The 25,432-nt window shown below is 47.2% G+C and overlaps 63 non-coding genes across 63 annotated transcripts; all 63 read right to left on the bottom strand.

The window, feature by feature from the left end:
• Positions 1-2,336: 2,336 nt before the first annotated feature.
• trnac-gca (transfer RNA cysteine (anticodon GCA)) lies at positions 2,337-2,407 on the bottom strand. The gene has a single exon. It is a non-coding gene; the product is annotated as a tRNA-Cys (tRNA).
• Positions 2,408-3,064: 657 nt separating this feature from the next.
• Positions 3,065-3,135, bottom strand: trnag-gcc (transfer RNA glycine (anticodon GCC)). The gene has a single exon. It is a non-coding gene; the product is annotated as a tRNA-Gly (tRNA).
• A 228-nt stretch (positions 3,136-3,363) lies between these two features.
• On the bottom strand, positions 3,364-3,434 carry trnac-gca (transfer RNA cysteine (anticodon GCA)). The gene has a single exon. It is a non-coding gene; the product is annotated as a tRNA-Cys (tRNA).
• A 657-nt stretch (positions 3,435-4,091) lies between these two features.
• On the bottom strand, positions 4,092-4,162 carry trnag-gcc (transfer RNA glycine (anticodon GCC)). Its single transcript has one exon. It is a non-coding gene; the product is annotated as a tRNA-Gly (tRNA).
• Positions 4,163-4,390: 228 nt separating this feature from the next.
• Positions 4,391-4,461, bottom strand: trnac-gca (transfer RNA cysteine (anticodon GCA)). The gene has a single exon. It is a non-coding gene; the product is annotated as a tRNA-Cys (tRNA).
• A 228-nt stretch (positions 4,462-4,689) lies between these two features.
• trnag-gcc (transfer RNA glycine (anticodon GCC)) lies at positions 4,690-4,760 on the bottom strand. Its single transcript has one exon. It is a non-coding gene; the product is annotated as a tRNA-Gly (tRNA).
• A 228-nt stretch (positions 4,761-4,988) lies between these two features.
• Positions 4,989-5,059, bottom strand: trnag-gcc (transfer RNA glycine (anticodon GCC)). Its single transcript has one exon. It is a non-coding gene; the product is annotated as a tRNA-Gly (tRNA).
• Positions 5,060-5,287: 228 nt separating this feature from the next.
• On the bottom strand, positions 5,288-5,358 carry trnag-gcc (transfer RNA glycine (anticodon GCC)). Its single transcript has one exon. It is a non-coding gene; the product is annotated as a tRNA-Gly (tRNA).
• A 228-nt stretch (positions 5,359-5,586) lies between these two features.
• trnag-gcc (transfer RNA glycine (anticodon GCC)) lies at positions 5,587-5,657 on the bottom strand. The gene has a single exon. It is a non-coding gene; the product is annotated as a tRNA-Gly (tRNA).
• Positions 5,658-5,885: 228 nt separating this feature from the next.
• trnac-gca (transfer RNA cysteine (anticodon GCA)) lies at positions 5,886-5,956 on the bottom strand. Its single transcript has one exon. It is a non-coding gene; the product is annotated as a tRNA-Cys (tRNA).
• A 228-nt stretch (positions 5,957-6,184) lies between these two features.
• On the bottom strand, positions 6,185-6,255 carry trnag-gcc (transfer RNA glycine (anticodon GCC)). Its single transcript has one exon. It is a non-coding gene; the product is annotated as a tRNA-Gly (tRNA).
• A 228-nt stretch (positions 6,256-6,483) lies between these two features.
• trnag-gcc (transfer RNA glycine (anticodon GCC)) lies at positions 6,484-6,554 on the bottom strand. The gene has a single exon. It is a non-coding gene; the product is annotated as a tRNA-Gly (tRNA).
• Positions 6,555-6,782: 228 nt separating this feature from the next.
• Positions 6,783-6,853, bottom strand: trnag-gcc (transfer RNA glycine (anticodon GCC)). The gene has a single exon. It is a non-coding gene; the product is annotated as a tRNA-Gly (tRNA).
• Positions 6,854-7,081: 228 nt separating this feature from the next.
• On the bottom strand, positions 7,082-7,152 carry trnag-gcc (transfer RNA glycine (anticodon GCC)). Its single transcript has one exon. It is a non-coding gene; the product is annotated as a tRNA-Gly (tRNA).
• A 228-nt stretch (positions 7,153-7,380) lies between these two features.
• On the bottom strand, positions 7,381-7,451 carry trnac-gca (transfer RNA cysteine (anticodon GCA)). Its single transcript has one exon. It is a non-coding gene; the product is annotated as a tRNA-Cys (tRNA).
• A 228-nt stretch (positions 7,452-7,679) lies between these two features.
• On the bottom strand, positions 7,680-7,750 carry trnag-gcc (transfer RNA glycine (anticodon GCC)). Its single transcript has one exon. It is a non-coding gene; the product is annotated as a tRNA-Gly (tRNA).
• A 228-nt stretch (positions 7,751-7,978) lies between these two features.
• trnag-gcc (transfer RNA glycine (anticodon GCC)) lies at positions 7,979-8,049 on the bottom strand. Its single transcript has one exon. It is a non-coding gene; the product is annotated as a tRNA-Gly (tRNA).
• A 228-nt stretch (positions 8,050-8,277) lies between these two features.
• On the bottom strand, positions 8,278-8,348 carry trnag-gcc (transfer RNA glycine (anticodon GCC)). The gene has a single exon. It is a non-coding gene; the product is annotated as a tRNA-Gly (tRNA).
• Positions 8,349-8,576: 228 nt separating this feature from the next.
• On the bottom strand, positions 8,577-8,647 carry trnag-gcc (transfer RNA glycine (anticodon GCC)). The gene has a single exon. It is a non-coding gene; the product is annotated as a tRNA-Gly (tRNA).
• A 228-nt stretch (positions 8,648-8,875) lies between these two features.
• On the bottom strand, positions 8,876-8,946 carry trnag-gcc (transfer RNA glycine (anticodon GCC)). Its single transcript has one exon. It is a non-coding gene; the product is annotated as a tRNA-Gly (tRNA).
• Positions 8,947-9,174: 228 nt separating this feature from the next.
• trnag-gcc (transfer RNA glycine (anticodon GCC)) lies at positions 9,175-9,245 on the bottom strand. Its single transcript has one exon. It is a non-coding gene; the product is annotated as a tRNA-Gly (tRNA).
• A 228-nt stretch (positions 9,246-9,473) lies between these two features.
• Positions 9,474-9,544, bottom strand: trnag-gcc (transfer RNA glycine (anticodon GCC)). The gene has a single exon. It is a non-coding gene; the product is annotated as a tRNA-Gly (tRNA).
• A 228-nt stretch (positions 9,545-9,772) lies between these two features.
• trnag-gcc (transfer RNA glycine (anticodon GCC)) lies at positions 9,773-9,843 on the bottom strand. The gene has a single exon. It is a non-coding gene; the product is annotated as a tRNA-Gly (tRNA).
• A 228-nt stretch (positions 9,844-10,071) lies between these two features.
• Positions 10,072-10,142, bottom strand: trnag-gcc (transfer RNA glycine (anticodon GCC)). Its single transcript has one exon. It is a non-coding gene; the product is annotated as a tRNA-Gly (tRNA).
• A 228-nt stretch (positions 10,143-10,370) lies between these two features.
• Positions 10,371-10,441, bottom strand: trnag-gcc (transfer RNA glycine (anticodon GCC)). Its single transcript has one exon. It is a non-coding gene; the product is annotated as a tRNA-Gly (tRNA).
• Positions 10,442-10,669: 228 nt separating this feature from the next.
• trnag-gcc (transfer RNA glycine (anticodon GCC)) lies at positions 10,670-10,740 on the bottom strand. The gene has a single exon. It is a non-coding gene; the product is annotated as a tRNA-Gly (tRNA).
• A 228-nt stretch (positions 10,741-10,968) lies between these two features.
• Positions 10,969-11,039, bottom strand: trnag-gcc (transfer RNA glycine (anticodon GCC)). The gene has a single exon. It is a non-coding gene; the product is annotated as a tRNA-Gly (tRNA).
• Positions 11,040-11,267: 228 nt separating this feature from the next.
• Positions 11,268-11,338, bottom strand: trnag-gcc (transfer RNA glycine (anticodon GCC)). The gene has a single exon. It is a non-coding gene; the product is annotated as a tRNA-Gly (tRNA).
• A 228-nt stretch (positions 11,339-11,566) lies between these two features.
• On the bottom strand, positions 11,567-11,637 carry trnag-gcc (transfer RNA glycine (anticodon GCC)). Its single transcript has one exon. It is a non-coding gene; the product is annotated as a tRNA-Gly (tRNA).
• Positions 11,638-12,165: 528 nt separating this feature from the next.
• Positions 12,166-12,236, bottom strand: trnag-gcc (transfer RNA glycine (anticodon GCC)). Its single transcript has one exon. It is a non-coding gene; the product is annotated as a tRNA-Gly (tRNA).
• A 228-nt stretch (positions 12,237-12,464) lies between these two features.
• On the bottom strand, positions 12,465-12,535 carry trnad-guc (transfer RNA aspartic acid (anticodon GUC)). Its single transcript has one exon. It is a non-coding gene; the product is annotated as a tRNA-Asp (tRNA).
• Positions 12,536-12,763: 228 nt separating this feature from the next.
• Positions 12,764-12,834, bottom strand: trnag-gcc (transfer RNA glycine (anticodon GCC)). Its single transcript has one exon. It is a non-coding gene; the product is annotated as a tRNA-Gly (tRNA).
• A 228-nt stretch (positions 12,835-13,062) lies between these two features.
• trnac-gca (transfer RNA cysteine (anticodon GCA)) lies at positions 13,063-13,133 on the bottom strand. The gene has a single exon. It is a non-coding gene; the product is annotated as a tRNA-Cys (tRNA).
• A 228-nt stretch (positions 13,134-13,361) lies between these two features.
• trnag-gcc (transfer RNA glycine (anticodon GCC)) lies at positions 13,362-13,432 on the bottom strand. The gene has a single exon. It is a non-coding gene; the product is annotated as a tRNA-Gly (tRNA).
• Positions 13,433-13,660: 228 nt separating this feature from the next.
• On the bottom strand, positions 13,661-13,731 carry trnag-gcc (transfer RNA glycine (anticodon GCC)). Its single transcript has one exon. It is a non-coding gene; the product is annotated as a tRNA-Gly (tRNA).
• A 228-nt stretch (positions 13,732-13,959) lies between these two features.
• trnag-gcc (transfer RNA glycine (anticodon GCC)) lies at positions 13,960-14,030 on the bottom strand. Its single transcript has one exon. It is a non-coding gene; the product is annotated as a tRNA-Gly (tRNA).
• A 527-nt stretch (positions 14,031-14,557) lies between these two features.
• On the bottom strand, positions 14,558-14,628 carry trnag-gcc (transfer RNA glycine (anticodon GCC)). The gene has a single exon. It is a non-coding gene; the product is annotated as a tRNA-Gly (tRNA).
• Positions 14,629-15,497: 869 nt separating this feature from the next.
• On the bottom strand, positions 15,498-15,568 carry trnag-ccc (transfer RNA glycine (anticodon CCC)). The gene has a single exon. It is a non-coding gene; the product is annotated as a tRNA-Gly (tRNA).
• Positions 15,569-15,858: 290 nt separating this feature from the next.
• Positions 15,859-15,929, bottom strand: trnag-gcc (transfer RNA glycine (anticodon GCC)). The gene has a single exon. It is a non-coding gene; the product is annotated as a tRNA-Gly (tRNA).
• A 228-nt stretch (positions 15,930-16,157) lies between these two features.
• Positions 16,158-16,228, bottom strand: trnag-gcc (transfer RNA glycine (anticodon GCC)). The gene has a single exon. It is a non-coding gene; the product is annotated as a tRNA-Gly (tRNA).
• A 228-nt stretch (positions 16,229-16,456) lies between these two features.
• Positions 16,457-16,527, bottom strand: trnag-gcc (transfer RNA glycine (anticodon GCC)). The gene has a single exon. It is a non-coding gene; the product is annotated as a tRNA-Gly (tRNA).
• A 527-nt stretch (positions 16,528-17,054) lies between these two features.
• Positions 17,055-17,125, bottom strand: trnag-gcc (transfer RNA glycine (anticodon GCC)). Its single transcript has one exon. It is a non-coding gene; the product is annotated as a tRNA-Gly (tRNA).
• An 869-nt stretch (positions 17,126-17,994) lies between these two features.
• On the bottom strand, positions 17,995-18,065 carry trnag-ccc (transfer RNA glycine (anticodon CCC)). Its single transcript has one exon. It is a non-coding gene; the product is annotated as a tRNA-Gly (tRNA).
• Positions 18,066-18,355: 290 nt separating this feature from the next.
• trnag-gcc (transfer RNA glycine (anticodon GCC)) lies at positions 18,356-18,426 on the bottom strand. Its single transcript has one exon. It is a non-coding gene; the product is annotated as a tRNA-Gly (tRNA).
• A 228-nt stretch (positions 18,427-18,654) lies between these two features.
• On the bottom strand, positions 18,655-18,725 carry trnag-gcc (transfer RNA glycine (anticodon GCC)). The gene has a single exon. It is a non-coding gene; the product is annotated as a tRNA-Gly (tRNA).
• An 869-nt stretch (positions 18,726-19,594) lies between these two features.
• trnag-ccc (transfer RNA glycine (anticodon CCC)) lies at positions 19,595-19,665 on the bottom strand. The gene has a single exon. It is a non-coding gene; the product is annotated as a tRNA-Gly (tRNA).
• Positions 19,666-19,955: 290 nt separating this feature from the next.
• On the bottom strand, positions 19,956-20,026 carry trnag-gcc (transfer RNA glycine (anticodon GCC)). Its single transcript has one exon. It is a non-coding gene; the product is annotated as a tRNA-Gly (tRNA).
• A 228-nt stretch (positions 20,027-20,254) lies between these two features.
• On the bottom strand, positions 20,255-20,325 carry trnag-gcc (transfer RNA glycine (anticodon GCC)). Its single transcript has one exon. It is a non-coding gene; the product is annotated as a tRNA-Gly (tRNA).
• A 228-nt stretch (positions 20,326-20,553) lies between these two features.
• Positions 20,554-20,624, bottom strand: trnag-gcc (transfer RNA glycine (anticodon GCC)). Its single transcript has one exon. It is a non-coding gene; the product is annotated as a tRNA-Gly (tRNA).
• A 228-nt stretch (positions 20,625-20,852) lies between these two features.
• trnag-gcc (transfer RNA glycine (anticodon GCC)) lies at positions 20,853-20,923 on the bottom strand. Its single transcript has one exon. It is a non-coding gene; the product is annotated as a tRNA-Gly (tRNA).
• A 228-nt stretch (positions 20,924-21,151) lies between these two features.
• trnag-gcc (transfer RNA glycine (anticodon GCC)) lies at positions 21,152-21,222 on the bottom strand. The gene has a single exon. It is a non-coding gene; the product is annotated as a tRNA-Gly (tRNA).
• Positions 21,223-21,450: 228 nt separating this feature from the next.
• On the bottom strand, positions 21,451-21,521 carry trnag-gcc (transfer RNA glycine (anticodon GCC)). The gene has a single exon. It is a non-coding gene; the product is annotated as a tRNA-Gly (tRNA).
• Positions 21,522-21,749: 228 nt separating this feature from the next.
• On the bottom strand, positions 21,750-21,820 carry trnag-gcc (transfer RNA glycine (anticodon GCC)). The gene has a single exon. It is a non-coding gene; the product is annotated as a tRNA-Gly (tRNA).
• A 228-nt stretch (positions 21,821-22,048) lies between these two features.
• trnag-gcc (transfer RNA glycine (anticodon GCC)) lies at positions 22,049-22,119 on the bottom strand. Its single transcript has one exon. It is a non-coding gene; the product is annotated as a tRNA-Gly (tRNA).
• A 228-nt stretch (positions 22,120-22,347) lies between these two features.
• On the bottom strand, positions 22,348-22,418 carry trnag-gcc (transfer RNA glycine (anticodon GCC)). Its single transcript has one exon. It is a non-coding gene; the product is annotated as a tRNA-Gly (tRNA).
• A 228-nt stretch (positions 22,419-22,646) lies between these two features.
• trnag-gcc (transfer RNA glycine (anticodon GCC)) lies at positions 22,647-22,717 on the bottom strand. Its single transcript has one exon. It is a non-coding gene; the product is annotated as a tRNA-Gly (tRNA).
• A 228-nt stretch (positions 22,718-22,945) lies between these two features.
• trnag-gcc (transfer RNA glycine (anticodon GCC)) lies at positions 22,946-23,016 on the bottom strand. The gene has a single exon. It is a non-coding gene; the product is annotated as a tRNA-Gly (tRNA).
• A 228-nt stretch (positions 23,017-23,244) lies between these two features.
• Positions 23,245-23,315, bottom strand: trnag-gcc (transfer RNA glycine (anticodon GCC)). The gene has a single exon. It is a non-coding gene; the product is annotated as a tRNA-Gly (tRNA).
• Positions 23,316-23,543: 228 nt separating this feature from the next.
• Positions 23,544-23,614, bottom strand: trnag-gcc (transfer RNA glycine (anticodon GCC)). The gene has a single exon. It is a non-coding gene; the product is annotated as a tRNA-Gly (tRNA).
• A 228-nt stretch (positions 23,615-23,842) lies between these two features.
• Positions 23,843-23,913, bottom strand: trnag-gcc (transfer RNA glycine (anticodon GCC)). The gene has a single exon. It is a non-coding gene; the product is annotated as a tRNA-Gly (tRNA).
• A 228-nt stretch (positions 23,914-24,141) lies between these two features.
• trnag-gcc (transfer RNA glycine (anticodon GCC)) lies at positions 24,142-24,212 on the bottom strand. The gene has a single exon. It is a non-coding gene; the product is annotated as a tRNA-Gly (tRNA).
• A 228-nt stretch (positions 24,213-24,440) lies between these two features.
• trnag-gcc (transfer RNA glycine (anticodon GCC)) lies at positions 24,441-24,511 on the bottom strand. Its single transcript has one exon. It is a non-coding gene; the product is annotated as a tRNA-Gly (tRNA).
• A 573-nt stretch (positions 24,512-25,084) lies between these two features.
• trnag-ccc (transfer RNA glycine (anticodon CCC)) lies at positions 25,085-25,155 on the bottom strand. Its single transcript has one exon. It is a non-coding gene; the product is annotated as a tRNA-Gly (tRNA).
• Positions 25,156-25,432: the final 277 nt, after the last annotated feature.

Here is a 25,432-nt window from a genome sequence, read left to right as displayed (position 1 = left end):
ATATAAAAAAACACACACACACACACACATCTCTTCTGCTCACCAAGGCTGCATTTATGTTATTAAAAATACAAAACAATAACAATATATATATATATATATGTATGTATGTATGTATGTATGTATGTATGTATGTATGTGTGTGTGTGTGTGTGTGTGTGTGTGTGTGTGTGTGTGTATGTATGTATGTGTATATAACATACAAATATATATTTATTTTTCTATCTTGCAGGTCAAAATGCACAAAAAGGTCATGTTTTTCCCTGGAAAAGTCAAGGTGGTGTTGCATATACGAAATATATGAAATACTGGGACCCAGAAAAAAAAAGTTTTTTGAATTTTGTATTTTTTCATGTCATTAGATTGTTTAGAGCATAAGAAACAAATGGACAGATTATTTTTTTGTAAAATTATATTATATTCATATTTTATGATATGTCCTCTGTAGTTGACACCAGGACTCAGTTGTTAAATTTTTTTAATGAAATGAAATTGCATGTATAGTCAAAAACAATGGGATTTATTTTTAATTCACGAATACATTTTTAAGTTTCAGGATTTTTTTTAAACAAACTTTTTTTAAAGATGATTCTGAGCTATGTTATAAAATATATAACTGAATGCTTTGATATACCATCTTACTTTATGCAATATGTGGGTAAAATGGCCATACTTGGATTTTCCCATTCAATACAATGTATCGGTATATTGCATCTAATTTGCATATTATTGTGTTCTTGGTGCAACATGTAATGAAAAAAAGAAGTGTAATAAGGGGAGTAATAATTGGCAACATTTTCATAATAATATGTAATATTTCATAGGAATATTGATATGTAATTTATTTTTCTATTTACTTGTTGTGTCTCCAAAATGCCTTATAAACATGATTTATGTCCCGGTGTCCTCTACAGTGGACATTTATGAAATCAATGCCCTGTTTTGTAACAAAGAGTCATATTTAGATTAGAAACCCCATAGCATTTTCCTGAGATGTTGATTTATAACAAACAATTAGAAAATTAATCAGATTTAAATTATAATTACAAAATATGATCATATTTCCATAAGAGTGCTAAACATTTAAGTCAGCCATTTTTAAAGACCAAGAAGTTGTTGTTGTCCTGGTGAAACCTCCAAACATTTGGTATCTTTGCAAAGCCCTGAATGTGCTCTATAAGGGACATCCTGACTCTAAACTGTGACGTGTGTGATGTCACAGAAACTCACTAAAATATAATGTCCACTACAGTGGACAAAAGTCTATTACTGGGTCCCAGGAGGATATACTGCCCATCTAAAGTGTTCTCTTTATACAGAGATAAGGGCATGGCCAAGGAGATGAACTGGCGTGAGTTTCAGGAGTCTCCTTACTATGAGGCAGAGAAGCAGAGATGGGTGGAAGAAAAGAAGAGATGAAGATTATAATATGTACATAGTTCTGTCCATGTTTCTTTCTATAATATTATTTTGAATTTATTTTTACTATTTTTACTATCATTAAAAGTGCTTCAAGAATTTAATAAAAAAACAATTGAATTGAAACAATTGACAACTTGAGTGCTGTGTGTTTGTACGACTCCTTTAAAAACGAGTAAACCTTTAATGGATCATTTAACTTAAGTATTACTTAAATTATTCCATCAAAATATTTTCATTTAATAATTTAAATTTACTCATAATTAAATTTAAATGTCTTCTTTAAATTGGTTATATTAAATATCAAACAGTTTTTGCAATCATGTTTTTGATTTAAGCAATTAATGTTATACTACTATTGTTTCACTGTAGATATTTTGATATCAATAATTTATTCAGCACATTTGCTTGTAATCATCACATTTGCTTGCTTCATTCATAAAACAAAAACAAATTTAAAATACTTAGTAGATGTAATGCATTGTTTTTTTTTTTTTTTACTTGAATGAGTGGGATTCGAACCACTGTTCAAGTAAAAAATGAAAAAAGTGTGCAAAAATCTGATTGGCTGTGACATCATTTCCGCTACTTGGCCAGTAGCTGTAATGCTTCAATTTTATTGGCTGGCACTCTGTTACAACTATCCGCGGCTGGCCCCCGCGTGGCAGGCGAGAATTCTACCACTGAACCACCAATGCTCGACACCCTCGTTTGGTCGGCACGAGAGACGCGGCGCTTGCACTCATTAGTTTTTAGAAACTCTGTCATTTCACACGAGTGGAAAGGCAACTGGAGCTTCTTTAAGTAAATCAGGTGTTACTCTTTAAATTTTAATCACAGTCAGTAAGGCTGATCAGCAGAAGCGACATAAGAAGGCTTTACAGAAACAGACTTCTGGAAGTCCCAAACAAACTCTTTGCATTGGCCGGGAATCGAACCCGGGCCTCCCGCGTTGCAGGCGAGAATTCTACCACTGGACCACCAATGCTCGACACGCAGCTCGCCCTCGTTTGGTCGTCACGAGAGACGCGGCGCTTGCACTCATTAGTTTATAGAAACTCTTTTATATCACACGAGTGGAAAGGCAACTGGAGCTTCTTTAAGTAAATCAGGTGTCACTCTTTAACTTTTAATCACAGTCAGTAATGCTGATCAGCAGAAGCGACATAAGAAGGCTTTACAGAAACAGACTTCTGGAAGTCCCAAACAAACTTTTTGCATTGGCCGGGAATCGAACCCGGGCCTCCCGCGTGGCAGGCGAGAATTCTACCACTGAGCCACCAATGCTCGACACGCAGCTCGCCCTCGTTTGGTCGGCACGAGAGACGCGGCGCTTGCACTCATTAGTTTTTAGAAACTCTTTCATATCACACGAGTGGAAAGGCAACTGGAGCTTCTTTAAGTAAATCACCAATGCTCGACACGCAGCTCGCCCTCGTTTGGTCGGCACGAGAGACGCGGCGCTTGCACTCATTAGTTTTTAGAAACTCTTTCATATCAAACGAGTGGAAAGGCAACTGGAGCTTCTTTAAGTAAATCAGGTGTCACTCTTTAACTTTTAATCACAGTCAGTAATGCTGATCAGCAGAAGCGACATAAGAAGGCTTTACAGAAACAGACTTCTGGAAGTCCCAAACAAACTTTTTGCATTGGCCGGGAATCGAACCCGGGCCTCCCGCGTGGCAGGCGAGAATTCTACCACTGAACCACCAATGCTCGACACGCAGCTTGCCCTCGTTTGGTCGGCACGAGAGACGCGGCGCTTGCACTCATTAGTTTTTAGAAACTCTTTCATTTCACACGAGTGGAAAGGCAACTGGAGCTTCTTTAAGTAAATCAGGTGTTACTCTTTAAATTTTAATCACAGTCAGTAAGGCTGATCAGCAGAAGCGACATAAGAAGGCTTTACAGAAACAGACTTCTGGAAGTCCCAAACAAACTCTTTGCATTGGCCGGGAATCGAACCCGGGCCTCCCGCGTTGCAGGCGAGAATTCTACCACTGAACCACCAATGCTCGACACGCAGCTCGCCCTCGTTTGGTCGTCACGAGAGACGCGGCGCTTGCACTCATTAGTTTATAGAAACTCTTTTATATCACACGAGTGGAAAGGCAACTGGAGCTTCTTTAAGTAAATCAGGTGTCACTCTTTAACTTTTAATCACAGTCAGTAATGCTGATCAGCAGAAGCGACATAAGAAGGCTTTACAGAAACAGACTTCTGGAAGTCCCAAACAAACTTTTTGCATTGGCCGGGAATCGAACCCGGGCCTCCCGCGTGGCAGGCGAGAATTCTACCACTGAGCCACCAATGCTCGACACGCAGCTCGCCCTCGTTTGGTCGGCACGAGAGACGCGGCGCTTGCACTCATTAGTTTTTAGAAACTCTTTCATATCACACGAGTGGAAAGGCAACTGGAGCTTCTTTAAGTAAATCACCAATGCTCGACACGCAGCTCGCCCTCGTTTGGTCGGCACGAGAGACGCAGCGCTTGCACTCATTAGTTTTTAGAAACTCTTTCATATCAAACGAGTGGAAAGGCAACTGGAGCTTCTTTAAGTAAATCAGGTGTCACTCTTTAACTTTTAATCACAGTCAGTAATGCTGATCAGCAGAAGCGACATAAGAAGGCTTTACAGAAACAGACTTCTGGAAGTCCCAAACAAACTTTTTGCATTGGCCGGGAATCGAACCCGGGCCTCCCGCGTGGCAGGCGAGAATTCTACCACTGAACCACCAATGCTCGACACGCAGCTTGCCCTCGTTTGGTCGGCACGAGAGACGCGGCGCTTGCACTCATTAGTTTTTAGAAACTCTTTCATTTCACACGAGTGGAAAGGCAACTGGAGCTTCTTTAAGTAAATCAGGTGTTACTCTTTAAATTTTAATCACAGTCAGTAAGGCTGATCAGCAGAAGCGACATAAGAAGGCTTTACAGAAACAGACTTCTGGAAGTCCCAAACAAACTCTTTGCATTGGCCGGGAATCGAACCCGGGCCTCCCGCGTTGCAGGCGAGAATTCTACCACTGAACCACCAATGCTCGACACGCAGCTCGCCCTCGTTTGGTCGTCACGAGAGACGCGGCGCTTGCACTCATTAGTTTATAGAAACTCTTTTATATCACACGAGTGGAAAGGCAACTGGAGCTTCTTTAAGTAAATCAGGTGTCACTCTTTAACTTTTAATCACAGTCAGTAATGCTGATCAGCAGAAGCGACATAAGAAGGCTTTACAGAAACAGACTTCTGGAAGTCCCAAACAAACTTTTTGCATTGGCCGGGAATCGAACCCGGGCCTCCCGCGTGGCAGGCGAGAATTCTACCACTGAACCACCAATGCTCGACACGCAGCTCGCCCTCGTTTGGTCGGCACGAGAGACGCGGCGCTTGCACTCATTAGTTTTTAGAAACTCTTTCATTTCACACGAGTGGAAAGGCAACTGGAGCTTCTTTAAGTAAATCAGGTGTTACTCTTTAACTTTTAATCACAGTCAGTAAGGCTGATCAGCAGAAGCGACATAAGAAGGCTTTACAGAAACAGACTTCTGGAAGTCCCAAACAAACTTTTTGCATTGGCCGGGAATCGAACCCGGGCCTCCCGCGTGGCAGGCGAGAATTCTACCACTGAACCACCAATGCTCGACACGCAGCTCGCCCTCGTTTGGTCGGCACGAGAGACGCGGCGCTTGCACTCATTAGTTTTTAGAAACTCTTTCATATCACACGAGTGGAAAGGCAACTGGAGCTTCTTTAAGTAAATCAGGTGTCACTCTTTAACTTTTAATCACAGTCAGTAATGCTGATCAGCAGAAGCGACATAAGCAGGCTTTACAGAAGCAGACTTCTGGAAGTCCCAAACAAACTTTTTGCATTGGCCGGGAATCGAACCCGGGCCTCCCGCGTGGCAGGCGAGAATTCTACCACTGAACCACCAATGCTCGACACGCAGCTCGCCCTCGTTTGGTCGGCACGAGAGACGCGGCGCTTGCACTCATTAGTTTTTAGAAACTCTTTCATTTCACACGAGTGGAAAGGCAACTGGAGCTTCTTTAAGTAAATCAGGTGTCACTCTTTAACTTTTAATCACAGTCAGTAATGCTGATCAGCAGAAGCGACATAAGAAGGCTTTACAGAAACAGACTTCTGGAAGTCCCAAACAAACTTTTTGCATTGGCCGGGAATCGAACCCGGGCCTCCCGCGTGGCAGGCGAGAATTCTACCACTGAACCACCAATGCTCGACACGCAGCTTGCCCTCGTTTGGTCGGCACGAGAGACGCGGCGCTTGCACTCATTAGTTTTTAGAAACTCTTTCATTTCACACGAGTGGAAAGGCAACTGGAGCTTCTTTAAGTAAATCAGGTGTTACTCTTTAAATTTTAATCACAGTCAGTAAGGCTGATCAGCAGAAGCGACATAAGAAGGCTTTACAGAAACAGACTTCTGGAAGTCCCAAACAAACTCTTTGCATTGGCCGGGAATCGAACCCGGGCCTCCCGCGTTGCAGGCGAGAATTCTACCACTGAACCACCAATGCTCGACACGCAGCTCGCCCTCGTTTGGTCGTCACGAGAGACGCGGCGCTTGCACTCATTAGTTTATAGAAACTCTTTTATATCACACGAGTGGAAAGGCAACTGGAGCTTCTTTAAGTAAATCAGGTGTCACTCTTTAACTTTTAATCACAGTCAGTAATGCTGATCAGCAGAAGCGACATAAGAAGGCTTTACAGAAACAGACTTCTGGAAGTCCCAAACAAACTTTTTGCATTGGCCGGGAATCGAACCCGGGCCTCCCGCGTGGCAGGCGAGAATTCTACCACTGAACCACCAATGCTCGACACGCAGCTCGCCCTCGTTTGGTCGGCACGAGAGACGCGGCGCTTGCACTCATTAGTTTTTAGAAACTCTTTCATTTCACACGAGTGGAAAGGCAACTGGAGCTTCTTTAAGTAAATCAGGTGTTACTCTTTAACTTTTAATCACAGTCAGTAAGGCTGATCAGCAGAAGCGACATAAGAAGGCTTTACAGAAACAGACTTCTGGAAGTCCCAAACAAACTATTTGCATTGGCCGGGAATCGAACCCGGGCCTCCCGCGTGGCAGGCGAGAATTCTACCACTGAACCACCAATGCTCGACACGCAGCTCGCCCTCGTTTGGTCGGCACGAGAGACGCGGCGCTTGCACTCATTAGTTTTTAGAAACTCTTTCATATCACACGAGTGGAAAGGCAACTGGAGCTTCTTTAAGTAAATCAGGTGTCACTCTTTAACTTTTAATCACAGTCAGTAATGCTGATCAGCAGAAGCGACATAAGCAGGCTTTACAGAAGCAGACTTCTGGAAGTCCCAAACAAACTTTTTGCATTGGCCGGGAATCGAACCCGGGCCTCCCGCGTGGCAGGCGAGAATTCTACCACTGAACCACCAATGCTCGACACGCAGCTCGCCCTCGTTTGGTCGGCACGAGAGACGCGGCGCTTGCACTCATTAGTTTTTAGAAACTCTTTCATATCACACGAGTGGAAAGGCAACTGGAGCTTCTTTAAGTAAATCAGGTGTCACTCTTTAACTTTTAATCACAGTCAGTAATGCTGATCAGCAGAAGCGACATAAGAAGGCTTTACAGAAACAGACTTCTGGAAGTCCCAAACAAACTTTTTGCATTGGCCGGGAATCGAACCCGGGCCTCCCGCGTGGCAGGCGAGAATTCTACCACTGAACCACCAATGCTCGACACGCAGCTCGCCCTCGTTTGGTCGGCACGAGAGACGCGGCGCTTGCACTCATTAGTTTTTAGAAACTCTTTCATTTCACACGAGTGGAAAGGCAACTGGAGCTTCTTTAAGTAAATCAGGTGTTACTCTTTAAATTTTAATCACAGTCAGTAAGGCTGATCAGCAGAAGCGACATAAGAAGGCTTTACAGAAACAGACTTCTGGAAGTCCCAAACAAACTCTTTGCATTGGCCGGGAATCGAACCCGGGCCTCCCGCGTTGCAGGCGAGAATTCTACCACTGAACCACCAATGCTCGACACGCAGCTCGCCCTCGTTTGGTCGTCACGAGAGACGCGGCGCTTGCACTCATTAGTTTATAGAAACTCTTTTATATCACACGAGTGGAAAGGCAACTGGAGCTTCTTTAAGTAAATCAGGTGTCACTCTTTAACTTTTAATCACAGTCAGTAATGCTGATCAGCAGAAGCGACATAAGAAGGCTTTACAGAAACAGACTTCTGGAAGTCCCAAACAAACTTTTTGCATTGGCCGGGAATCGAACCCGGGCCTCCCGCGTGGCAGGCGAGAATTCTACCACTGAACCACCAATGCTCGACACGCAGCTCGCCCTCGTTTGGTCGGCACGAGAGACGCGGCGCTTGCACTCATTAGTTTTTAGAAACTCTTTCATTTCACACGAGTGGAAAGGCAACTGGAGCTTCTTTAAGTAAATCAGGTGTTACTCTTTAACTTTTAATCACAGTCAGTAAGGCTGATCAGCAGAAGCGACATAAGAAGGCTTTACAGAAACAGACTTCTGGAAGTCCCAAACAAACTTTTTGCATTGGCCGGGAATCGAACCCGGGCCTCCCGCGTGGCAGGCGAGAATTCTACCACTGAACCACCAATGCTCGACACGCAGCTCGCTCTCGTTTGGTCGGCACGAGAGACGCGGCGCTTGCACTCATTAGTTTTTAGAAACTCTTTCATATCACACGAGTGGAAAGGCAACTGGAGCTTCTTTAAGTAAATCAGGTGTCACTCTTTAACTTTTAATCACAGTCAGTAATGCTGATCAGCAGAAGCGACATAAGAAGGCTTTACAGAAACAGACTTCTGGAAGTCCCAAACAAACTTTTTGCATTGGCCGGGAATCGAACCCGGGCCTCCCGCGTGGCAGGCGAGAATTCTACCACTGAACCACCAATGCTCGACACGCAGCTTGCCCTCGTTTGGTCGGCACGAGAGACGTGGCGCTTGCACTCATTAGTTTTTAGAAACTCTTTCATTTCACACGAGTGGAAAGGCAACTGGAGCTTCTTTAAGTAAATCAGGTGTTACTCTTTAAATTTTAATCACAGTCAGTAATGCTGATCAGCAGAAGCGACATAAGAAGGCTTTACAGAAACAGACTTCTGGAAGTCCCAAACAAACTCTTTGCATTGGCCGGGAATCGAACCCGGGCCTCCCGCGTGGCAGGCGAGAATTCTACCACTGAACCACCAATGCTCGACACGCAGCTCGCCCTCGTTTGGTCGGCACGAGAGACGCGGCGCTTGCACTCATTAGTTTTTAGAAACTCTTTCATATCACACGAGTGGAAAGGCAACTGGAGCTTCTTTAAGTAAATCAGGTGTCACTCTTTAACTTTTAATCACAGTCAGTAATGCTGATCAGCAGAAGCGACATAAGCAGGCTTTACAGAAGCAGACTTCTGGAAGTCCCAAACAAACTTTTTGCATTGGCCGGGAATCGAACCCGGGCCTCCCGCGTGGCAGGCGAGAATTCTACCACTGAACCACCAATGCTCGACACGCAGCTCGCCCTCGTTTGGTCGGCACGAGAGACGCGGCGCTTGCACTCATTAGTTTTTAGAAACTCTTTCATATCACACGAGTGGAAAGGCAACTGGAGCTTCTTTAAGTAAATCAGGTGTCACTCTTTAACTTTTAATCACAGTCAGTAATGCTGATCAGCAGAAGCGACATAAGCAGGCTTTACAGAAGCAGACTTCTGGAAGTCCCAAACAAACTTTTTGCATTGGCCGGGAATCGAACCCGGGCCTCCCGCGTGGCAGGCGAGAATTCTACCACTGAACCACCAATGCTCGACACGCAGCCTGCCCTCGTGTGGTCGGCACGAGAGACGCGGCGCTTGCACTCATTAGTTTTTAGAAACTCTTTCATTTCACACGAGTGGAAAGGCAACTGGAGCTTCTTTAAGTAAATCAGGTGTCACTCTTTAACTTTTAATCACAGTCAGTAATGCTGATCAGCAGTAGCGACATAAGCAGGCTTTACAGAAACAGACTTCTGGAAGTCCCAAACAAACTATTTGCATTGGCCGGGAATCGAACCCGGGCCTCCCGCGTGGCAGGCGAGAATTCTACCACTGAACCACCAATGCTCGACACGCAGCTCGCCCTCGTTTGGTCGGCACGAGAGACACGGCGCTTGCACTCATTAGTTTTTAGAAATTCTTTCATTTCACACGAGTGGAAAGGCAAGTGGAGCTTCTTTAAGTAAATCAGGTGTCACTCTTTAACTTTTAATCACAGTCAGTAATGCTGATCAGCAGAAGCGACATAAGAAGGCTTTACAGAAACAGACTTCTGGAAGTCCCAAGCAAACTTTTTGCATTGGCCGGGAATCGAACCCGGGCCTCCCGCGTGGCAGGCGAGAATTCTACCACTGAACCACCAATGCTCGACACGCAGCTCGCCCTCGTTTGGTCGGCACGAGAGACGCGGCGCTTGCACTCATTAGTTTTTAGAAACTCTTTCATTTCACACGAGTGGAAAGGCAACTGGAGCTTCTTTAAGTAAATCAGGTGTCACTCTTTAACTTTTAATCACAGTCAGTATTGCTGATCAGCAGAAGCGACATAAGCAGGCTTTACAGAAGCAGACTTCTGGAAGTCCCAAACAAACTTTTTGCATTGGCCGGGAATCGAACCCGGGCCTCCCGCGTGGCAGGCGAGAATTCTACCACTGAACCACCAATGCTCGACACGCAGCCTGCCCTCGTTTGGTCGGCACGAGAGACGCGGCGCTTGCACTCATTAGTTTTTAGAAACTCTTTCATATCACACGAGTGGAAAGGCAACTGGAGCTTCTTTAAGTAAATCAGGTGTCACTCTTTAACTTTTAATCACAGTCAGTAATGCTGATCAGCAGAAGCGACATAAGAAGGCTTTACAGAAACAGACTTCTGGAAGTCCCAAACAAACTTTTTGCATTGGCCGGGAATCGAACCCGGGCCTCCCGCGTGGCAGGCGAGAATTCTACCACTGAACCACCAATGCTTGACACCCAGCCTGCCCTCGTGTGGTCGGCACGAGAGACGCGGCGCTTGCACTCATTAGTTTTTAGAAACTCTTTCATTTCACACGAGTGGAAAGGCAACTGGAGCTTCTTTAAGTAAATCAGGTGTCACTCTTTAACTTTTAATCACAGTCAGTAATGCTGATCAGCAGAAGCGACATAAGAAGGCTTTACAGAAACAGACTTCTGGAAGTCCCAAACAAACTTTTTGCATTGGCCGGGAATCGAACCCGGGCCTCCCGCGTGGCAGGCGAGAATTCTACCACTGAACCACCAATGCTCGACACGCAGCTCGCCCTCGTTTGGTCGGCACGAGAGACGCGGCGCTTGCACTCATTAGTTTTTAGAAACTCTTTCATATCACACGAGTGGAAAGGCAACTGGAGCTTCGTTAAGTAAATCAGGTGTCACTCTTTAACTTTTAATCACAGTCAGTAATGCTGATCAGCAGAAGCGACATAAGAAGGCTTTACAGAAACAGACTTCTGGAAGTCCCAAACAAACTTTTTGCATTGGCCGGGAATCGAACCCGGGCCTCCCGCGTGGCAGGCGAGAATTCTACCACTGAACCACCAATGCTCGACACGCAGCCTGCCCTCGTTTGGTCGGCACGAGAGACGCGGCGCTTGCACTCATTAGTTTTTAGAAACTCTTTCATATCACACGAGTGGAAAGGCAACTGGAGCTTCTTTAAGTAAATCAGGTGTCACTCTTTAACTTTTAATCACAGTCAGTAATGCTGATCAGCAGAAGCGACATAAGCAGGCTTTACAGAAGCAGACTTCTGGAAGTCCCAAACAAACTTTTTGCATTGGCCGGGAATCGAACCCGGGCCTCCCGCGTGGCAGGCGAGAATTCTACCACTGAACCACCAATGCTCGACACGCAGCTCGCCCTCGTTTGGTCGGCACGAGAGACGCGGCGCTTGCACTCATTAGTTTTTAGAAACTCTTTCATATCACACGAGTGGAAAGGCAACTGGAGCTTCTTTAAGTAAATCAGGTGTCACTCTTTAACTTTTAATCACAGTCAGTAATGCTGATCAGCAGAAGCGACATAAGCAGGCTTTACAGAAGCAGACTTCTGGAAGTCCCAAACAAACTTTTTGCATTGGCCGGGAATCGAACCCGGGCCTCCCGCGTGGCAGGCGAGAATTCTACCACTGAACCACCAATGCTCGACACGCAGCTTGCCCTCGTTTGGTCGGCACGAGAGACACGGCGCTTGCACTCATTAGTTTTTAGAAACTCTTTCATTTCACACGAGTGGAAAGGCAAGTGGAGCTTCTTTAAGTAAATCAGGTGTCACTCTTTAACTTTTAATCACAGTCAGTAATGCTGATCAGCAGAAGCGACATAAGCAGGCTTTACAGAAGCAGACTTCTGGAAGTCCCAAACAAACTTTTTGCATTGGCCTGGGAATCGAACCCGGGCCTCCCGCGTGGCAGGCGAGAATTCTACCACTGAACCACCAATGCTCGACACGCAGCTCGCCCTCGTTTGGTCGGCACGAGAGACGCGGCGCTTGCACTCATTAGTTTTTAGAAACTCTTTCATATCACACGAGTGGAAAGGCAACTGGAGCTTCTTTAAGTAAATCAGGTGTCACTCTTTAACTTTTAATCACAGTCAGTAATGCTGATCAGCAGAAGCGACATAAGCAGGCTTTACAGAAGCAGACTTCTGGAAGTCCCAAACAAACTTTTTGCATTGGCCGGGAATCGAACCCGGGCCTCCCGCGTGGCAGGCGAGAATTCTACCACTGAACCACCAATGCTCGACACGCAGCGCGCCCTCGTTTGGTCGGCACGAGAGACGCGGCGCTTGCACTCATTAGTTTTTAGAAACTCTTTCATATCACACGAGGGGAAAGGCAACTGGAGCTTCTTTAAGTAAATCAGGTGTCACTCTTTAACTTTTAATCACAGTCAGTAATGCTGATCAGCAGAAGCGACATAAGAAGGCTTTACAGAAACAGACTTCTGGAAGTCCCAAACAAACTTTTTGCATTGGCCGGGAATCGAACCAGGGACTCCCGCGTGACAGGCGAGAATTCTACCACTGAACCACCAATGCTCGACACGCAGCTCGCCCTCGTTTGGTCGGCACGAGAGACGCAGCGCTTGCACTCATTAGTTTTTAGAAACTCTTTCATTTCACACGAGTGGAAAGGCAACTGGAGCTTCTTTAAGTAAATCAGGTGTCACTCTTTAACTTTTAATCACAGTCAGTAATGCTGATCAGCAGAAGCGACATAAGAAGGCTTTACAGAAACAGACTTCTGGAAGTCCCAAACAAACTTTTTGCATTGGCCGGGAATCGAACCCGGGCCTCCCGCGTGGCAGGCGAGAATTCTACCACTGAACCACCAATGCTCGACACGCAGCCTGCCCTCGTGTGGTCGGCACGAGAGACGCGGCGCTTGCACTCATTAGTTTTTAGAAACTCTTTCATTTCACACGAGTGGAAAGGCAACTGGAGCTTCTTTAAGTAAATCAGGTGTCACTCTTTAACTTTTAATCACAGTCAGTAATGCTGATCAGCAGAAGCGACATAAGCAGGCTTTACAGAAACAGACTTCTGGAAGTCCCAAACAAACTTTTTGCATTGGCCGGGAATCGAACCCGGGCCTCCCGCGTTGCAGGCGAGAATTCTACCACTGAACCACCAATGCTCGACACGCAGCTCGCCCTCGTTTGGTCGGCACGAGAGACGCGGCGCTTGCACTCATTAGTTTTTAGAAACTCTTTCATATCACACGAGTGGAAAGGCAACTGGAGCTTCTTTAAGTAAATCAGGTGTCACTCTTTAACTTTTAATCACAGTCAGTAATGCTGATCAGCAGAAGCGACATAAGAAGGCTTTACAGAAACAGACTTCTGGAAGTCCCAAACAAACTTTTTGCATTGGCCGGGAATCGAACCCGGGCCTCCCGCGTGGCAGGCGAGAATTCTACCACTGAACCACCAATGCTCGACACGCAGCTCGCCCTCGTTTGGTCGGCACGAGAGACGCGGCGCTTGCACTCATTAGTTTTTAGAAACTCTTTCATTTCACACGAGTGGAAAGGCAACTGGAGCTTCTTTAAGTAAATCAGGTGTCACTCTTTAACTTTTAATCACAGTCAGTAATGCTGATCAGCAGAAGCGACATAAGAAGGCTTTACAGAAACAGACTTCTGGAAGTCCCAAACAAACTTTTTGCATTGGCCGGGAATCGAACCCGGGCCTCCCGCGTGGCAGGCGAGAATTCTACCACTGAACCACCAATGCTCGACACGCAGCCTGCCCTCGTGTGGTCGGCACGAGAGACGCGGCGCTTGCACTCATTAGTTTTTAGAAACTCTTTCATTTCACACGAGTGGAAAGGCAACTGGAGCTTCTTTAAGTAAATCAGGTGTCACTCTTTAACTTTTAATCACAGTCAGTAATGCTGATCAGCAGAAGCGACATAAGAAGGCTTTACAGAAACAGACTTCTGGAAGTCCCAAACAAACTTTTTGCATTGGCCGGGAATCGAACCCGGGCCTCCCGCGTGGCAGGCGAGAATTCTACCACTGAACCACCAATGCTGGACACGCAGCTCGCCCTCGTTTGGTCGGCACGAGAGACGCGGCGCTTGCACTCATTAGTTTTTAGAAACTCTTTCATATCACACGAGTGGAAAGGCAACTGGAGCTTCTTTAAGTAAATCAGGTGTCACTCTTTAACTTTTAATCACAGTCAGTAATGCTGATCAGCAGAAGCGACATAAGCAGGCTTTACAGAAGCAGACTTCTGGAAGTCCCAAACAAACTTTTTGCATTGGCCGGGAATCGAACCCAGGCCTCCCGCGTGGCAGGCGAGAATTCTACCACTGAACCACCAATGCTCGACACGCAGCTCGCCCTCGTTTGGTCGGCACGAGAGACGCGGCGCTTGCACTCATTAGTTTTTAGAAACTCTTTCATTTCACACGAGTGGAAAGGCAACTGGAGCTTCTTTAAGTAAATCAGGTGTCACTCTTTAACTTTTAATCACAGTCAGTAATGCTGATCAGCAGAAGCGACATAAGAAGGCTTTACAGAAACAGACTTCTGGAAGTCCCAAACAAACTTTTTGCATTGGCCGGGAATCGAACCCGGGCCTCCCGCGTGGCAGGCGAGAATTCTACCACTGAACCACCAATGCTCGACACGCAGCCTGCCCTCGTGTGGTCGGCACGAGAGACGCGGCGCTTGCACTCATTAGTTTTTAGAAACTCTTTCATTTCACACGAGTGGAAAGGCAACTGGAGCTTCTTTAATTAAATCAGGTGTCACTCTTTAACTTTTAATCACAGTCAGTAATGCTGATCAGCAGTAGCGACATAAGCAGGCTTTACAGAAACAGACTTCTGGAAGTCCCAAACAAACTTTTTGCATTGGCCGGGAATCGAACCCGGGCCTCCCGCGTGGCAGGCGAGAATACCACTGAACCACCAATGCTCGACACGCAGCTCGCCCTCGTTTGGTCGGCACGAGAGACGCGGCGCTTGCACTCAGTAGTTTTTAGAAACTCTTTCATATCACACGAGTGGAAAGGCAACTGGAGCTTCTTTAAGTAAATCAGGTGTCACTCTTTAACTTTTAATCACAGTCAGTAATGCTGATCAGCAGAAGCGACATAAGCAGGCTTTACAGAAGCAGACTTCTGGAAGTCCCAAACAAACTATTTGCATTGGCCGGGAATCGAACCCGGGCCTGAAGCGTGGCAGGCGAGAATTCTACCACTGAACCACCAATGCTCGACACGCAGCCTGCCCTCGTGTGGTCACCTCGAGAGACGAGCCGCTCGCACTCATTAGCTCGTTGTGACAGAAGCAAGAGCCAGATCAGGTGCCTGTGAGAGGAGCGCGGTCCGGTTGCCAAACGCACGCATATTAAGTGACGGTCATGCTTCGACAGTTCACTTTTCACACGAATGGATAGGCAGCTGGGGCTTCTTTAAGTAAATCAGATGTCACCCTCAATGCTAAATGTAGAAACACCCTCATTTCTGGCACAACAGATAAAAGCCCTTGCATTGGCCGGGAATCGGACCCGGGTCTCTCGCGTGGGAGGCGAGAATTCTACCACTGAACCACCAATGCTCAGCTGCAAAGCCACCTGTGCTTACAGTGAGCGAGGGCATGCTTCTTGGCTCGTCGAAAGAGACGGCAGATGAGGAACACATATTGATCTTGCAGAGAGACACGGCGCTTGCACTCATTAGTTTTTAGAAACTCTTTCATTTCACACGAGTGGAAAGGCAAGTGGAGCTTCTTTAAGTAAATCAGGTGTCACACTTTAACTTTTAATCACAGTCAGTAATGCTGATCAGCAGAAGCGACATAAGCAGGCTTTACAGAAGCAGACTTCTGGAAGTCCCAAACAAACTTTTTGCATTGGCCGGGAATCGAACCCGGGCCTCCCGCGTGGCAGGCGAGAATTCTACCACTGAACCACCAATGCTCGACACGCAGCTCGCCCTCGTTTGGTCGGCACGAGAGACGCGGCGCTTGCACTCATTAGTTTTTAGAAACTCTTTCATTTCACACGAGTGGAAAGGCAACTGGAGCTTCTTTAAGTAAATCAGGTGTCACTCTTTAACTTTTAATCACAGTCAGTAATGCTGATCAGCAGAAGCGACATAAGAAGGCTTTACAGAAACAGACTTCTGGAAGTCCCAAACAAACTTTTTGCATTGGCCGGGAATCGAACCCGGGCCTCCCGCGTGGCAGGCGAGAATTCTACCACTGAACCACCAATGCTCGACACGCAGCCTGCCCTCGTGTGGTCGGCACGAGAGACGCGGCGCTTGCACTCATTAGTTTTTAGAAACTCTTTCATTTCACACGAGTGGAAAGGCAACTGGAGCTTCTTTAAGTAAATCAGGTGTCACTCTTTAACTTTTAATCACAGTCAGTAATGCTGATCAGCAGTAGCGACATAAGCAGGCTTTACAGAAACAGACTTCTGGAAGTCCCAAACAAACTTTTTGCATTGGCCGGGAATCGAACCCGGGCCTCCCGCGTGGCAGGCGAGAATTCTACCACTGAACCACCAATGCTGGACACGCAGCTCGCCCTCGTTTGGTCGGCACGAGAGACGCGGCGCTTGCACTCATTAGTTTTTAGAAACTCTTTCATATCACACGAGTGGAAAGGCAACTGGAGCTTCTTTAAGTAAATCAGGTGTCACTCTTTAACTTTTAATCACAGTCAGTAATGCTGATCAGCAGAAGCGACATAAGCAGGCTTTACAGAAGCAGACTTCTGGAAGTCCCAAACAAACTTTTTGCATTGGCCGGGAATCGAACCCAGGCCTCCCGCGTGGCAGGCGAGAATTCTACCACTGAACCACCAATGCTCGACACGCAGCTCGCCCTCGTTTGGTCGGCACGAGAGACGCGGCGCTTGCACTCATTAGTTTTTAGAAACTCTTTCATTTCACACGAGTGGAAAGGCAACTGGAGCTTCTTTAAGTAAATCAGGTGTCACTCTTTAACTTTTAATCACAGTCAGTAATGCTGATCAGCAGAAGCGACATAAGAAGGCTTTACAGAAACAGACTTCTGGAAGTCCCAAACAAACTTTTTGCATTGGCCGGGAATCGAACCCGGGCCTCCCGCGTGGCAGGCGAGAATTCTACCACTGAACCACCAATGCTCGACACGCAGCCTGCCCTCGTGTGGTCGGCACGAGAGACGCGGCGCTTGCACTCATTAGTTTTTAGAAACTCTTTCATTTCACACGAGTGGAAAGGCAACTGGAGCTTCTTTAATTAAATCAGGTGTCACTCTTTAACTTTTAATCACAGTCAGTAATGCTGATCAGCAGTAGCGACATAAGCAGGCTTTACAGAAACAGACTTCTGGAAGTCCCAAACAAACTTTTTGCATTGGCCGGGAATCGAACCCGGGCCTCCCGCGTGGCAGGCGAGAATACCACTGAACCACCAATGCTCGACACGCAGCTCGCCCTCGTTTGGTCGGCACGAGAGACGCGGCGCTTGCACTCAGTAGTTTTTAGAAACTCTTTCATATCACACGAGTGGAAAGGCAACTGGAGCTTCTTTAAGTAAATCAGGTGTCACTCTTTAACTTTTAATCACAGTCAGTAATGCTGATCAGCAGAAGCGACATAAGCAGGCTTTACAGAAGCAGACTTCTGGAAGTCCCAAACAAACTATTTGCATTGGCCGGGAATCGAACCCGGGCCTGAAGCGTGGCAGGCGAGAATTCTACCACTGAACCACCAATGCTCGACACGCAGCCTGCCCTCGTGTGGTCACCTCGAGAGACGAGCCGCTCGCACTCATTAGCTCGTTGTGACAGAAGCAAGAGCCAGATCAGGTGCCTGTGAGAGGAGCGCGGTCCGGTTGCCAAACGCACGCATATTAAGTGACGGTCATGCTTCGACAGTTCACTTTTCACACGAATGGATAGGCAGCTGGGGCTTCTTTAAGTAAATCAGATGTCACCCTCAATGCTAAATGTAGAAACACCCTCATTTCTGGCACAACAGATAAAAGCCCTTGCATTGGCCGGGAATCGGACCCGGGTCTCTCGCGTGGGAGGCGAGAATTCTACCACTGAACCACCAATGCTCAGCTGCAAAGCCACCTGTGCTTACAGTGAGCGAGGGCATGCTTCTTGGCTCGTCGAAAGAGACGGCAGATGAGGAACACATATTGATCTTGCAGAGAGACACGGCGCTTGCACTCATTAGTTTTTAGAAACTCTTTCATTTCACACGAGTGGAAAGGCAAGTGGAGCTTCTTTAAGTAAATCAGGTGTCACACTTTAACTTTTAATCACAGTCAGTAATGCTGATCAGCAGAAGCGACATAAGCAGGCTTTACAGAAGCAGACTTCTGGAAGTCCCAAACAAACTTTTTGCATTGGCCGGGAATCGAACCCGGGCCTCCCGCGTGGCAGGCGAGAATTCTACCACTGAACCACCAATGCTCGACACGCAGCTCGCCCTCGTTTGGTCGGCACGAGAGACGCGGCGCTTGCACTCATTAGTTTTTAGAAACTCTTTCATTTCACACGAGTGGAAAGGCAACTGGAGCTTCTTTAAGTAAATCAGGTGTCACTCTTTAACTTTTAATCACAGTCAGTAATGCTGATCAGCAGAAGCGACATAAGAAGGCTTTACAGAAACAGACTTCTGGAAGTCCCAAACAAACTTTTTGCATTGGCCGGGAATCGAACCCGGGCCTCCCGCGTGGCAGGCGAGAATTCTACCACTGAACCACCAATGCTCGACACGCAGCCTGCCCTCGTGTGGTCGGCACGAGAGACGCGGCGCTTGCACTCATTAGTTTTTAGAAACTCTTTCATTTCACACGAGTGGAAAGGCAACTGGAGCTTCTTTAAGTAAATCAGGTGTCACTCTTTAACTTTTAATCACAGTCAGTAATGCTGATCAGCAGTAGCGACATAAGCAGGCTTTACAGAAACAGACTTCTGGAAGTCCCAAACAAACTTTTTGCATTGGCCGGGAATCGAACCCGGGCCTCCCGCGTGGCAGGCGAGAATACCACTGAACCACCAATGCTCGACACGCAGCTCGCCCTCGTTTGGTCGGCACGAGAGACGCGGCGCTTGCACTCATTAGTTTTTAGAAACTCTTTCATATCACACGAGTGGAAAGGCAACTGGAGCTTCTTTAAGTAAATCAGGTGTCACTCTTTAACTTTTAATCACAGTCAGTAATGCTGATCAGCAGAAGCGACATAAGCAGGCTTTACAGAAGCAGACTTCTGGAAGTCCCAAACAAACTATTTGCATTGGCCGGGAATCGAACCCGGGCCTGAAGCGTGGCAGGCGAGAATTCTACCACTGAACCACCAATGCTCGACACGCAGCCTGCCCTCGTGTGGTCACCTCGAGAGACGAGCCGCTCGCACTCATTAGCTCGTTGTGACAGAAGCAAGAGCCAGATCAGGTGCCTGTGAGAGGAGCGCGGTCCGGTTGCCAAACGCACGCATATTAAGTGACGGTCATGCTTCGACAGTTCACTTTTCACACGAATGGATAGGCAGCTGGGGCTTCTTTAAGTAAATCAGATGTCACCCTCAATGCTAAATGTAGAAACACCCTCATTTCTGGCACAACAGATAAAAGCCCTTGCATTGGCCGGGAATCAGACCCGGGTCTCTCGCGTGGGAGGCGAGAATTCTACCACTGAACCACCAATGCTCAGCTGCAAAGCCACCTGTGCTTACAGTGAGCGAGGGCATGCTTCTTGGCTCGTCGAAAGAGACGGCAGATGAGGAACACATATTGATCTTGCAGAGAGACACGGCGCTTGCACTCATTAGTTTTTAGAAACTCTTTCATTTCACACGAGTGGAAAGGCAAGTGGAGCTTCTTTAAGTAAATCAGGTGTCACACTTTTACTTATAATCCCAGTTAGTAATGCTTATCAGCAGAAGCGACATAAGAAGGCTTTACAGAAACAGACTTCTGGAAGTCCCAAACAAACTTTTTGCATTGGCCGGGAATCGAACCCGGGCCTCCCGCGTGGCAGGCGAGAATTCTACCACTGAACCACCAATGCTGGACACGCAGCTCGCCCTCGTTTGGTCGGCACGAGAGACGCGGCGCTTGCACTCATTAGTTTTTAGAAACTCTTTCATATCACACGAGTGGAAAGGCAACTGGAGCTTCTTTAAGTAAATCAGGTGTCACTCTTTAACTTTTAATCACAGTCAGTAATGCTGATCAGCAGAAGCGACATAAGCAGGCTTTACAGAAGCAGACTTCTGGAAGTCCCAAACAAACTTTTTGCATTGGCCGGGAATCGAACCCGGGCCTCCCGCGTGGCAGGCGAGAATTCTACCACTGAACCACCAATGCTCGACACGCAGCTCGCCCTCGTTTGGTCGGCACGAGAGACGCGGCGCTTGCACTCATTAGTTTTTAGAAACTCTTTCATTTCACACGAGTGGAAAGGCAACTGGAGCTTCTTTAAGTAAATCAGGTGTCACTCTTTAACTTTTAATCACAGTCAGTAATGCTGATCAGCAGAAGCGACATAAGAAGGCTTTACAGAAACAGACTTCTGGAAGTCCCAAACAAACTATTTGCATTGGCCGGGAATCGAACCCGGGCCTCCCGCGTGGCAGGCGAGAATTCTACCACTGAACCACCAATGCTCGACACGCAGCTCGCCCTCGTTTGGTCGGCACGAGAGACGCGGCGCTTGCACTCATTAGTTTTTAGAAACTCTTTCATATCACACGAGGGGAAAGGCAACTGGAGCTTCTTTAAGTAAATCAGGTGTCACTCTTTAACTTTTAATCACAGTCAGTAATGCTGATCAGCAGAAGCGACATAAGAAGGCTTTACAGAAACAGACTTCTGGAAGTCCCAAACAAACTTTTTGCATTGGCCGGGAATCGAACCCGGGCCTCCCGCGTGGCAGGCGAGAATTCTACCACTGAACCACCAATGCTCGACACGCAGCTCGCCCTCGTTTGGTCGGCACGAGAGACGCGGCGCTTGCACTCATTAGTTTTTAGAAACTCTTTCATATCACACGAGGGGAAAGGCAACTGGAGCTTCTTTAAGTAAATCAGGTGTCACTCTTTAACTTTTAATCACAGTCAGTAATGCTGATCAGCAGAAGCGACATAAGAAGGCTTTACAGAAACAGACTTCTGGAAGTCCCAAACAAACTTTTTGCATTGGCCGGGAATCGAACCCGGGCCTCCCGCGTGGCAGGCGAGAATTCTACCACTGAACCACCAATGCTCGACACGCAGCTCGCCCTCGTTTGGTCGGCACGAGAGACGCAGCGCTTGCACTCATTAGTTTTTAGAAACTCTTTCATTTCACACGAGTGGAAAGGCAACTGGAGCTTCTTTAAGTAAATCAGGTGTCACTCTTTAACTTTTAATCACAGTCAGTAATGCTGATCAGCAGAAGCGACATAAGAAGGCTTTACAGAAACAGACTTCTGGAAGTCCCAAACAAACTTTTTGCATTGGCCGGGAATCGAACCCGGGCCTCCCGCGTGGCAGGCGAGAATTCTACCACTGAACCACCAATGCTCGACACGCAGCTCGCCCTCGTTTGGTCGGCACGAGAGACGCGGCGCTTGCACTCATTAGTTTTTAGAAACTCTTTCATATCACACGAGGGGAAAGGCAACTGGAGCTTCTTTAAGTAAATCAGGTGTCACTCTTTAACTTTTAATCACAGTCAGTAATGCTGATCAGCAGAAGCGACATAAGAAGGCTTTACAGAAACAGACTTCTGGAAGTCCCAAACAAACTTTTTGCATTGGCCGGGAATCGAACCCGGGCCTCCCGCGTGGCAGGCGAGAATTCTACCACTGAACCACCAATGCTCGACACGCAGCTCGCCCTCGTTTGGTCGGCACGAGAGACGCGGCGCTTGCACTCATTAGTTTTTAGAAACTCTTTCATATCACACGAGTGGAAAGGCAACTGGAGCTTCTTTAAGTAAATCAGGTGTCACTCTTTAACTTTTAATCACAGTCAGTAATGCTGATCAGCAGAAGCGACATAAGCAGGCTTTACAGAAGCAGACTTCTGGAAGTCCCAAACAAACTTTTTGCATTGGCCGGGAATCGAACCCGGGCCTCCCGCGTGGCAGGCGAGAATTCTACCACTGAACCACCAATGCTCGACACGCAGCTCGCCCTCGTTTGGTCGGCACGAGAGACGCGGCGCTTGCACTCATTAGTTTTTAGAAACTCTTTCATTTCACACGAGTGGAAAGGCAACTGGAGCTTCTTTAAGTAAATCAGGTGTCACTCTTTAACTTTTAATCACAGTCAGTAATGCTGATCAGCAGAAGCGACATAAGAAGGCTTTACAGAAACAGACTTCTGGAAGTCCCAAACAAACTATTTGCATTGGCCGGGAATCGAACCCGGGCCTCCCGCGTGGCAGGCGAGAATTCTACCACTGAACCACCAATGCTCGACACGCAGCTCGCCCTCGTTTGGTCGGCACGAGAGACGCGGCGCTTGCACTCATTAGTTTTTAGAAACTCTTTCATATCACACGAGGGGAAAGGCAACTGGAGCTTCTTTAAGTAAATCAGGTGTCACTCTTTAACTTTTAATCACAGTCAGTAATGCTGATCAGCAGAAGCGACATAAGAAGGCTTTACAGAAACAGACTTCTGGAAGTCCCAAACAAACTTTTTGCATTGGCCGGGAATCGAACCCGGGCCTCCCGCGTGGCAGGCGAGAATTCTACCACTGAACCACCAATGCTCGACACGCAGCTCGCCCTCGTTTGGTCGGCACGAGAGACGCGGCGCTTGCACTCATTAGTTTTTAGAAACTCTTTCATATCACACGAGTGGAAAGGCAACTGGAGCTTCTTTAAGTAAATCAGGTGTCACTCTTTAACTTTTAATCACAGTCAGTAATGCTGATCAGCAGAAGCGACATAAGCAGGCTTTACAGAAGCAGACTTCTGGAAGTCCCAAACAAACTTTTTGCATTGGCCGGGAATCGAACCCGGGCCTCCCGCGTGGCAGGCGAGAATTCTACCACTGAACCACCAATGCTCGACACGCAGCTCGCCCTCGTTTGGTCGGCACGAGAGACGCGGCGCTTGCACTCATTAGTTTTTAGAAACTCTTTCATTTCACACGAGTGGAAAGGCAACTGGAGCTTCTTTAAGTAAATCAGGTGTCACTCTTTAACTTTTAATCACAGTCAGTAATGCTGATCAGCAGAAGCGACATAAGAAGGCTTTACAGAAACAGACTTCTGGAAGTCCCAAACAAACTATTTGCATTGGCCGGGAATCGAACCCGGGCCTCCCGCGTGGCAGGCGAGAATTCTACCACTGAACCACCAATGCTCGACACGCAGCTCGCCCTCGTTTGGTCGGCACGAGAGACGCGGCGCTTGCACTCATTAGTTTTTAGAAACTCTTTCATATCACACGAGGGGAAAGGCAACTGGAGCTTCTTTAAGTAAATCAGGTGTCACTCTTTAACTTTTAATCACAGTCAGTAATGCTGATCAGCAGAAGCGACATAAGAAGGCTTTACAGAAACAGACTTCTGGAAGTCCCAAACAAACTTTTTGCATTGGCCGGGAATCGAACCCGGGCCTCCCGCGTGGCAGGCGAGAATTCTACCACTGAACCACCAATGCTCGACACGCAGCTCGCCCTCGTTTGGTCGGCACGAGAGACGCGGCGCTTGCACTCATTAGTTTTTAGAAACTCTTTCATATCACACGAGGGGAAAGGCAACTGGAGCTTCTTTAAGTAAATCAGGTGTCACTCTTTAACTTTTAATCACAGTCAGTAATGCTGATCAGCAGAAGCGACATAAGAAGGCTTTACAGAAACAGACTTCTGGAAGTCCCAAACAAACTTTTTGCATTGGCCGGGAATCGAACCCGGGCCTCCCGCGTGGCAGGCGAGAATTCTACCACTGAACCACCAATGCTCGACACGCAGCTCGCCCTCGTTTGGTCGGCACGAGAGACGCAGCGCTTGCACTCATTAGTTTTTAGAAACTCTTTCATTTCACACGAGTGGAAAGGCAACTGGAGCTTCTTTAAGTAAATCAGGTGTCACTCTTTAACTTTTAATCACAGTCAGTAATGCTGATCAGCAGAAGCGACATAAGAAGGCTTTACAGAAACAGACTTCTGGAAGTCCCAAACAAACTTTTTGCATTGGCCGGGAATCGAACCCGGGCCTCCCGCGTGGCAGGCGAGAATTCTACCACTGAACCACCAATGCTCGACACGCAGCTCGCCCTCGTTTGGTCGGCACGAGAGACGCGGCGCTTGCACTCATTAGTTTTTAGAAACTCTTTCATATCACACGAGGGGAAAGGCAACTGGAGCTTCTTTAAGTAAATCAGGTGTCACTCTTTAACTTTTAATCACAGTCAGTAATGCTGATCAGCAGAAGCGACATAAGAAGGCTTTACAGAAACAGACTTCTGGAAGTCCCAAACAAACTTTTTGCATTGGCCGGGAATCGAACCCGGGCCTCCCGCGTGGCAGGCGAGAATTCTACCACTGAACCACCAATGCTCGACACGCAGCTCGCCCTCGTTTGGTCGGCACGAGAGACGCGGCGCTTGCACTCATTAGTTTTTAGAAACTCTTTCATATCACACGAGTGGAAAGGCAACTGGAGCTTCTTTAAGTAAATCAGGTGTCACTCTTTAACTTTTAATCACAGTCAGTAATGCTGATCAGCAGAAGCGACATAAGCAGGCTTTACAGAAGCAGACTTCTGGAAGTCCCAAACAAACTATTTGCATTGGCCGGGAATCGAACCCGGGCCTGAAGCGTGGCAGGCGAGAATTCTACCACTGAACCACCAATGCTCGACACGCAGCCTGCCCTCGTGTGGTCACCTCGAGAGACGAGCCGCTCGCACTCATTAGCTCGTTGTGACAGAAGCAAGAGCCAGATCAGGTGCCTGTGAGAGGAGCGCGGTCCGGTTGCCAAACGCACGCATATTAAGTGACGGTCATGCTTCGACAGTTCACTTTTCACACGAATGGATAGGCAGCTGGGGCTTCTTTAAGTAAATCAGATGTCACCCTCAATGCTAAATGTAGAAACACCCTCATTTCTGGCACAACAGATAAAAGCCCTTGCATTGGCCGGGAATCAGACCCGGGTCTCTCGCGTGGGAGGCGAGAATTCTACCACTGAACCACCAATGCTCAGCTGCAAAGCCACCTGTGCTTACAGTGAGCGAGGGCATGCTTCTTGGCTCGTCGAAAGAGACGGCAGATGAGGAACACATATTGATCTTGCAGAGAGACACGGCGCTTGCACTCATTAGTTTTTAGAAACTCTTTCATTTCACACGAGTGGAAAGGCAAGTGGAGCTTCTTTAAGTAAATCAGGTGTCACACTTTTACTTATAATCCCAGTTAGTAATGCTTATCAGCAGAAGCGACATAAGAAGGCTTTACAGAAACAGACTTCTGGAAGTCC

Source organism: Pseudorasbora parva, chromosome 2, assembly GCF_024679245.1.
Source record: "Pseudorasbora parva isolate DD20220531a chromosome 2, ASM2467924v1, whole genome shotgun sequence".
NCBI classification, from domain to species: Eukaryota; Metazoa; Chordata; class Actinopteri; order Cypriniformes; family Gobionidae; genus Pseudorasbora; species Pseudorasbora parva.
The sequence above is the reverse complement of the archived record's forward strand: the minus strand, read 5'-3'. Positions and strand labels throughout refer to the sequence as shown.